The following is a 10,099-nucleotide window of genomic DNA, read 5'->3' as shown; positions in this document are numbered from 1 at the left end:
TACGCGTGGCACCCCCCCATACCCCTCCCCCCCCCCCCCCCATCCTGGTACGCGTGGCACCCCCCCATACCCCTCCCCCCCCATCCTGGTACGCGTGGCACCCCCCCCCCCCCAATCCTGGTACGCGTGGCACCCCCCCCCATACCTCCCCCCCAATCCTGGTACGCGTGGCACCTCTCATCCCTCTCTCATGCTACACATACCAAAAAAAATACTTATACTCACCTTTCTTCCCTGTGCTCCAGCGCTGCTGTGTCTTGTTCTACCGGAGGAGTGCGGCATCGGAGTATGCACGTGCCCATACTGCGCTGTCCGGTGCCAATGAGTCTCCAGCAAAATGGCGCCGGATGGCGCTATGTGCATGCGCCGAGTTTGACGCCTTCACTCCTTCCCCGGTCTCCGGTGAGAAGAGAGGCGCCACGGCAACGCTCCTCCCGGTCAGGTAAGTATGCAAGTATGGCGCCAGAGATCGAGGTATGCGTTCAGTGTCTACGCATACCGCGATCTCCGGCGCATACACACTCCTCTTACCTGTAACGGCTCCATGTTTTCTTCTGTCTGAAGCCAGACTGCACAGGCATGTTGCGCTTGCGCAGTCTATAAAGGCTTCAGACAGAGGGACGCGTTATATTATAGATGTCAATATTATTACTGATGGGCACCGGGACAAGGGAAAGCATGATATCAGCAAAGCAGAAGGGTCATATCAGACAATGCCTGCTTTGTGTATCACTAAAAGCAGATAAGGTATCTTCAAATTTAACCCCTTAGTAAGTGCTCGGTGTAGAACACAAGAATGTGATCTCAGCCTTATTCCGGAAGCAAATTAAATTAATCACCAGGTGAATTTCTTGAGGGGACTAGTTTCCAAAATGGGGTCACTTGTGGGGGGTTTCTGCATGTCAGGGGCTCTCCAAATGCAGCATGGCATTCACAATCTATTGCAGACAAATAGAGCCCTTTCCTTTCCTAGTCCTGCCATGTGCCCAAGCAGAAGTTTTTGACCACATATGGGATATCATCATGTTCGGGAGAAATGGCATAAATAATGAGGTCTGTTTTCTCCTATTATTCATTGTGAAAATTATAAATTTGGGGCAAAAGCTGCATATTTGGGAAAAAAACTGAAAATTTTCAATATTATGACCTAATGCGGCCAAGTTCTGTGTAGTACCTGTGGGTTCAAAAGGGTCACTATACTCCTGGAAAAAATCCTTGAGGGGTGTAGTTTCCAAAGTGGGGTAATTTGTAGGGGGAGTTTCCACTGTTTAGGCACGTCAGGGGCTCTCCAAATGTGACATGGCATCCTGTCTCGATTCCAGACATTTTTGCATTCAAAAACTGTGCTCCTTCCCTTCCTAAACCTGCCGTGTGCCCAAACCGTAGTTTTACCCCACACATGGGGTATCTGTGTACTCAGGATTAATTGCACAACAAATTGTTGGGTCCATTGTCTCATGGTGAAAAAAAATTTGGGGCTAAAAGTACATTTCCCACATGGCTACTTTGCATCAACACAATTTTGGAACCAAATTTTTTTTTGTTAGGAAGTTATAAGGGTTAAAAGTTGACCAGCGATTTCTCATTTTTCCAACAAAATTTACAAAATCATTTTTTTTTTTTTAGGGACCACATCACATTTGAAGTGACTTTGAGGGGCCTTTGTGACAGAAAATACTCAAAAGTGAAACCATTCTAAAAACTGCACCCCTCAAGGTACACAAAACCATATTCAAGAAGTTTATTAAATCTTCAGGTGCTTCACAGGAATTTTTGGAATGTGGAAAGAAAAAATGAACATTTAATTTTTTTCACAAAAATGTTACTTTAGGCTCAAATTTATTTATTTTCGCAATGGTAACAGGAAAAAATGAACACCAAAAACTGTTGTGCAATTTCTCCTGAGTACGCTGACACCCCATATGTGGGGAAAATACACTGTTTGGGCACTCGACAGGGTTCAGAAGGGAAGGAGCAGTGTGTGTCTTATTGAACGCAAAATTGGCAGGAATCGAGAGCGGACGCCATGTCGTATTTGGAGAGCCCCTGATGTGCCTAAACAGTGGAAACCCCCCACAAGTGACCGCATTTTGTACACTACACCCCTTAAGGATTTTATCAAGGGGTACAGTGAATATTTTGAACCCAGATGTACGACACAGAATTTGATAACATTAGGTCATCATATTGAATAAGACTAGTCGCCATATCGACATTTTCTTTACTTCTGAAAACATCCCAACCCTAGCCCAACCCTAACCCTAGCCCAACCCTAACACTGACCCTAGCCCAACCCTAACCCTAGCCCAACCCTAACACTGACCCTAGCCCAACCCTAACCCTTGCCCAACCCTAGAGTTTATTTTTCACGTCTTTCCTCATGCGGTATAAGTGATTAGATTACTTTTTTCTTCGGGAAGGTGCGATTTCAGCGATGCCAGATTCATATCGGATTTTTGTGACCGATAGCTGTCACACACTAAAAAACCCTTTTTTTTTGCAACGACTAGTTTATTCCATCACCATATTTTTCCATATGTTGGCCGACAGTCATGTGACGGCTTGTTTTTTGCGGGACAAGTTGACGTTTTTTACTGGTACCATTTTTGTGCACGTGACATTTTTTGATCGCTTTCTATTCCGATTTTTGGGAGGCAGAATAAACAAAAACCAACAATTCAGGAATTTATTTTTTTTTTTTTTAGGTCGTTCTGCGTTTTGTAAAATTGATAAGGCAACTTTATTCTTGGGGTCAGTACATTTACAGCGGTACCACATTTCTATTGTTTTTTTTTAATGTTTTTTTTACAATTTGTTTTTTTTTTTCCCCACTTTCTGGCATTTTTTTTTTTTTTTTTTTTTTTTGCTTGTACACTTTTTGTCACTTCACATTTTTCAACCTGATCGCTTATATAGCATACAGATGCAGCAGAATATCTATGCTATATACAGCCTGTCAGCACTGCATGCAGAAGTTTACTTTGGTCGCGCACTGCGCATGACCAAAGTAACTTCCTGCCTCCTGGTGACCCGGATGTAATCATGACAACCACTGGGACCCGACAGACAGTGCAGTACCCCGGAGAGGAGGTAAGTAAGCAGTGCTTGCCTCCCCTTGCTCCCGGAATGCTGCAATAGATTTTGATTGAAGCATTTCGGGGGTTAATGTGGTGGGAGCAGTGCGGCACCATTCTTTGCGCATAGTACTGGTTGTCGGCTGTGACAATCAGCTGACACCTGGTGGCGATCGCGCCCACACAGCCTCTCTGCGGGTTTAATCGCCAGGGCGTACTAATATGTATCTGGCCCACAAGGGTCTGTGAAGCTTGGTGGGGGAAACATTATACTTTATACATTATAAAGGGGTGCTTTTCTGCAAAGGGGACATGATGACTGCACCGCACTGAAAGGAAGATGGATGGGGTCATGTATAGCAAGATTTTGGCCAACAACCTCCTTCCCTCAGTAAGAGCATTGAAGATGGGTCGTGGCTGGGTCTTCCAGCAAGACAATGACCCAAAACCTACAGCCAAGGCAACGAAGGAGTGGCTCAAAAAGAAGCACAGTAAGGTCATGGAGTGGCCTAGCCAGTCTCCAGACCTTAATCCCATAGAAAACTTATGGAGGGAGTTGCAGCTCCGAGTTGCCAAGCGACAGCCTCAAAATCTTAATGATTTAGAGATGATCTGCAAAGAGGAGTGGACCAAAATTGCTCCTGACATGTGCGCAACCCTCATAATCAACTACAAAAAACGTCTGACTGCTGTGCTTGCCAACAAAGTTTTTGCCAGAAGGATCAAATACTTATTTCTCACTGTAAAATGTAAAAAATGTATCTAATTTATACAATGTGATTTTTTTTTTTGATATTCTATCTCTCAATGTTAAAATTAATCTACCCTTAAAATTATAGACTGTTCATGTCTTTGCCAGTGGGCAAACTTACAAAAACAGCAAGGGATCAAATACTTACCATATTTTTCGGACTATAAGACACACCGGAGCATAAGACGCACCTAGGTTTTAAAGGAGGAAAATAGGAAAAAAAATTAAGCAAAAAATGTGGTCATGATGCCCTGTTATGGGGGAGGGGGTCTTCTGCTGACACCGGTATTGGGGTAATGTTCCCAAATTATCCTTCATCCTGGTATGTATGGCCCCTCCTTCCTGGTATAAGTGGCCCCCATCCCATCCTGGTATGCATGGCACCCCTTTATTCCCCATCCTGATATGCATGGTACCCTCTGAGCCCCCATCCTGGTATGCATGGCACCTTCTGAGCCCCCATCCTGGTATGTATGGCACCCTCTGAGCCCCCATCACACTGCCTACAAAAAAAACAAACAAACAAAAAAAAAAAACACTCATACTCACCTCTCTCCTCCAGCGCTGTCGCGCTCTGCTGCCGACTGTGTGAGCCGTGCATGGCAGGGCGCGCATTGAGGCTCTGCCATGCGCCCTCACACAGTGTGAGACGCTGTGCTTGAATAGTCACTGCTCCCCACAGCCGGGACTCTGTGTGGGCAGCAGTGACCATTCACTCTGTTCAATAGCCGGCACACGGTACCGCAGCGTGGCTCCTGCTGCCGCTCTGTGGTCAGTGTCCTTGCTATTAAAGACCATGGATATTCACTACAACCCATGGGAGTGGATTGTAGAGAATATGTATGAGCTTTAATAGCGGGCACACTGACCACATAGCGGCAGCAGGAGCCGTGCTGTGGCTCCAGTGTGCCGGCTATTAAGAGAAATGAATATTCATTGCTCTCCATGCCCATGGGCGTGGGGAGCAGGGAATATTCATTTTCTTTATTAGCGGGCACAGCGTAGGCTGCAGCAGGCGGCTGCTGCCTCCTGTGCCCCGCTGCCGCTCCCCCACCACCATGCGGCCATACAATAATATAGTATTCGGACTATAAGACACACCCCCCACTTTCCTCCAAAATTTTGAAGGAAAAAAAGTGAGTCTTATAGTCCGAAAAATACGGTATTTCCCCCACTGTATGACCACCTGCTGTTTGTCGTCTTTCTGAAAAGATTCCCTTTGCTGGCTAAACAAAAGTGACAGTTGGAGTTGGGAGTCATTTCGGAGGACAAGTGGTCCTCTATCTTAGAGAATGTCCCTAGTCTCTCACTAAGTGAACCAGGTAGACTCTCACAGTTGTAGGTCATCCATACAGTATACAGATCACCAGAAATGCTGCTTAAAATGGGCATTAGACCCCATTCCAGTTGACTGCGCTCTTCAGGGGAGGAAGCAGGAATATTTCACATGTCTTGCCCACAATTATATACATTTTGGATTGTGGTTCTTAACCTTCTAGAATTGGCATAATTGTACAGTGCCTAAAGATCCTTTGATCCGTATTCTGGGATATGTTGATGAGCTATGTGTGGAAGAGTTTCAAAAAGACTTAAAAGGTACTTTGTGCGTTCAGATTACATGTTGGTTATTTGTTTCTGACAAAATGTAATTGATTTAAAAAAAAAGTTGGAAACCTAACCAATTTTTATTACAAACAAATTAACAAATAGATAAGCAGATAAATGCAAACAATCCCAAACACAAATAAACAGTAATTGGGATTGGGATCCTAGCCACAAACACTAAAGTCCACTGAGAGTATTATGAACTTGTCAACCCGATATATTGTCTTATCCTGTGCATGTAAGTCAATCTTGTACAGTTGTAGCAATCGTTAAAAGTTACCTACTAGACAGGCACATTAAGTTATTTTTTTTGCAGAAAAGAAGTAAAATGGACACAGCAAAATACAGATGAGGTGTGCTACATGATCCCGGTAAAACTAAACTAGTAAATGTAGAAGAGAGACCGGTAAGAAGGAGGTGCACAGCCAATAAAAAAGAATGTAATCTTTATTAGAAATAATGAACAGCAAAAACACAAACAGCAAAATAGATAAAACATGATTACAAATGTATATACATAAGGAAAGGAGGAGTGTCTCAGATAGGGTAATCCAGAAGGCCCACTCCAAATAGGCAGACTTTAAAGTGATATATATAGTACCCTGGTTCAAAATGAATGTATTCCATGTAATTAACAAGAGCAGAGCGTATACAAATACAATATAGCATGTCAATGCAAATAGATAGATCAAGATAGGAATGCATAACATTAAACAATGTAAGCTACATCAATAGAGCAGATAGATACACATATTTGCTAAGATATTTACCAGGGTAAACTAATGTGCCTATTGCTGACAGGTCCCATATTTTTTATCCCAAATTCTAATTTGATCAAGGATGAGTTCATTTGTCCGAAACCGCTATAGACTGCGCAAGCGCAAGGCACCTGCGCAGTGTGGCCTGACACAGAAAGACACATCCCCGACTGGGAGGGAGGAGGACGAGGCTGGAGGAGGAGGAGCAGGAGGGTTGTCCCGGAGATAGCACAAGCCCAAACATTTTGTTGAAGACGCTGCAAATTTGTCAACAAAATGGCGCTGGAGATTGCTCTATACGCAGGCGCCAACTCCGGCGCCACACTCCTCTTCCGGCCTCTCCAGAGATCAATGTCTTCAACAAAATGGTGCTGGATAGCGCAGTAAGCGCATGCGCGGATTCCGATGCCATTTGCTTTAAAAAACACAGGCGACGCGCTACAGGGTAGCGGTGGAAAGGTGAGTTGGAGTGTTTTTTTTATTTTTTATTTTATTTATTTATGGATGGATGGATGGATGGATGGATGGATGAAGAGCATATACCAGGATGGGGGATCAGGATTGGGGAGCATATAGCAGGATGAGGGAGCATATACCTGGATGGGGGACTAGAATGGAGGGCGCATATTCCAGGTTGGGGGACCAGAATAGGGGGGTGGAGGATATACCAGGATAGGGGGAGCATATACCAAGATAAGGGACCAGGATTTGGGAGCATATGCCAGGATTTGGGAGCATATGCCAGGATGAGGGACCAGGATTGTTCAGCATATTCCAGGATGGGGGCTCATGGACCAGGATGGTGGACCATATACCAAGATGGGGGACCATATACCATATACCAGGACTGGGGAGCAATTTTTAATTCATAATAAAACCTGTTAAATGGCTTTGGTTTGCATTGTACCCTGCAACCGGCATTCTAGTTAGAATTGTGTATATAAAATAAGTACTCCAAAAATAAAATGATGAATGACTCAAAGGCTCATTCATAAATGGATGCCTAGTGATTCATTTGTAAAGAAAAGTATAGGAATCAGGAATGATGCTGTTTAAAAAGTCCCACGCAGTCTACATACAGTACTCTATAGAATAACTACTGTAGATAGGTTATTGCACTTTTATTTGATTAGATTTTTTTTAGTCATTTTCATTGAAATAGCTTATTTTCTCTGCACTACATTTCCATTAGAGCAGGGGTGGGGAACCTTGGGCCCAAGATGATCTTTTATATGACCCCCAGGCAGATTACCAGGGACCACAGTGCTCGGGCGAGTAGCAGCTTTTTTCCATCACTAAGCCTCTCCAGTCCACCCCAGCCGAGTCTACACCCCCCATCCCTTCCCCAGCCTTTCCTCCCCTATGCCACCCCAGCCGTGACTATGACCAACCCATTCCGCTCCAGTCATGTCTACGGCCCCCCTATCCCACCCCAGCCATGTCTATGCCTTCCAATCCTCCTCAGCAGTGTCCACACCCCCTACCATGGCTATGCCCAACCTATCCCAGTCGTGGCTACGACCCCGCCCATCCCACCTCAGCCATGGCTATGACCTCCACATCCCTCCCTAGCCATGGCTATGCCCAACCCATCTCAAATCAGACATGGCTTCACCCCCCCAGCTAGGACTATGTTCACCCAGTAATGACTAGGCCCCCAGACCTCCCCACTGATGTATATGCACCCAGCTCATCCCGGTGATATCTGTGTCCCCCAGTGATAAATATGCCCCCATCCTCCCCAGTTATGTCTATTTCCCCCAGCCCTCCCCAGTGATGTCTATTTCCCCCAGCCCTCCCCAGTGATGTCTATGACCTAACCCTCCCCAGTGATGTCTATGACCTAGCCCTCCCCAGTGATGTCTATGACCTAGCCCTCCCCAGTGATGTCTATGACCTAGCCCTCCCCAGTGATATCTATGCTATCCAGCTGTCACAGTGATGTCTATGCACCCAGCTCACCCCTGTGATGTGTAGGCCGTCCAACATTCCACAGTCATCTCTATGCCCCCATGCCCACTCCAGTGATCAATATGCCCCTCAGCTTTCACCAGTGATACCCCCAGTGATATCTATGCCACATCAGCCCTCCCCAGCTATATCTATGCCACCTAGAACTCTTTAGTTATACTTATGTCCCCCCAGCTCACCCCAATTATGTCTATGCCCTCCAGGCCTTTCCAGTGATGTCTATGCCCCCCAGCTCACCACAGTGATGTCTATGCCCCCCAAGCCCTCCCCAGTGATGTACAGTGGTTTGCAAAAGTATTCACATCCCTTGGCCTTTTACCTATGTTGTTAGATTTCAACTTGTGTTTAAAAACATTTGTAATCTGATTTGGGTGTGATACACCAGCACTAAATAGGCCAAGTTGGTGAAGTGAAAAAAAATATAGGTATAAAATAAATTTATGGGATCAATTAACTAAAAATTGGCATGTGCATATGTATTCATATCTTTTGCGATGAAGCCCCTAGAAGTTTCTGGTGGAAGCAATTGCCTACAGCAGTCACATGCTTAGTGAAAGAAATTCTACCCCTTTGCAATAAAAAAGTGTCACATGGTCTGTCAGTATATACACACTTTTCTGGAAAGCCAAAAATGCTGCAACACAATTAAGCAACAGGCACCATTAACAAAATAACACCATGAAAACCAAGGGGATCTCCAAACAATTCAGGGACAAAGCTGTGGATACGTACAAGTCAGGGCTGGGTTATAATAAAAAAAAAAAAATACCCCAATCTCTGATTATCTCCCCCGGAGCACCATAAAATCCATTGTCATCAAATGGAAAGAACATGGTTCCACAACAGACTTGCCAAGAGAGGTCCACCCCCAATAACTATTACCCCAGGCAAAAAGGGCATTAGTCAGAGTGGCAGCACAGAGACCAAAGGTAACCCTGTGACTGGATTATCTGTCCATACGACCACAATAAGCCAACAACTCCATAGAGGTGGCCTTTATGGCAGAATGGGCAGAGAATAGCCTTTACTTACACAAAAATTGTACTGCTCATTTTGCCAAATGATGTGGGAGAACACCGAAATGTATGAAGTTAGGTGCTGTGGTCAGATTATACCAAACTGAACTTTTTGAACACAGAGATGAACACTGACTGATGCCAAACCAACACAGCTCATCACCCAAAGAACACCATTCCCCCAGTGAAACAAGATGGTGGTAGCATCATGCTGTGGGAATGTTTTTTGGCACCAGGAACGGGAAAAATGGTCAGAGTCGAGGAGAATATGAATGGTGCAAAATACAGGGATGTTCTTGAGGAAAATCTGTTTCAGGCTGTTGGTGATTTGAGACTGGGATGGAGGTTCACAGACAATGACAAGACAATGAGCAAAAGCATACTGCTAAAGCAACACTCAAGTGGATTAAGGGGAAATGTGTAAATGTTTTGAAGCAGCCTATTCAAAGCACAGACCTTAAACTAAATTGAGAATCTGTAGTCTGCCTTCGAGTTTAAATAGTTTCCCCTGATGAACAGCATTTTTCAAGTCAGTTAACTTGGAGCAGTTTTACCTTGAGGAATGGACAAAAATCCCTATGGTCAAATGTGGAAAGCTCAGTCTTATCCAAAGCAATTTGCAGTTGTAATTGCTGCAAAAGGAGGTGCTACAAAGTACACACTTTAGGGGGGTTAACAGTTATGCACACTGAAGTTTTCAGTTATTTTGTTTCATTTGTTTTTTGCTGAACAATACAAAGAATTCCAAATGTTCACAGTTGTAGGCATATTCTTGACATGAAGTGATGCAAACCCTAAAAAAAAACAAAAAACGTGAAATTCCAGGTTGTGAGGTGGCAAAACAAGAAATATGTGAAGGGGCGTGAATACTTTTGCAAGCCACTGTATGCCGCCCCACCCTCTCCAGTGATGTCAATGCCTCCA

This window comes from Phyllobates terribilis, unplaced genomic scaffold (assembly GCF_046119375.1).
Source record: "Phyllobates terribilis strain yellow unplaced genomic scaffold, ASM4611937v1 Scaffold_26__1_contigs__length_17865784, whole genome shotgun sequence".
NCBI classification, from domain to species: domain Eukaryota; kingdom Metazoa; phylum Chordata; class Amphibia; order Anura; family Dendrobatidae; genus Phyllobates; species Phyllobates terribilis.
The sequence above is the reverse complement of the archived record's forward strand: the minus strand, read 5'-3'. Positions refer to the sequence as shown.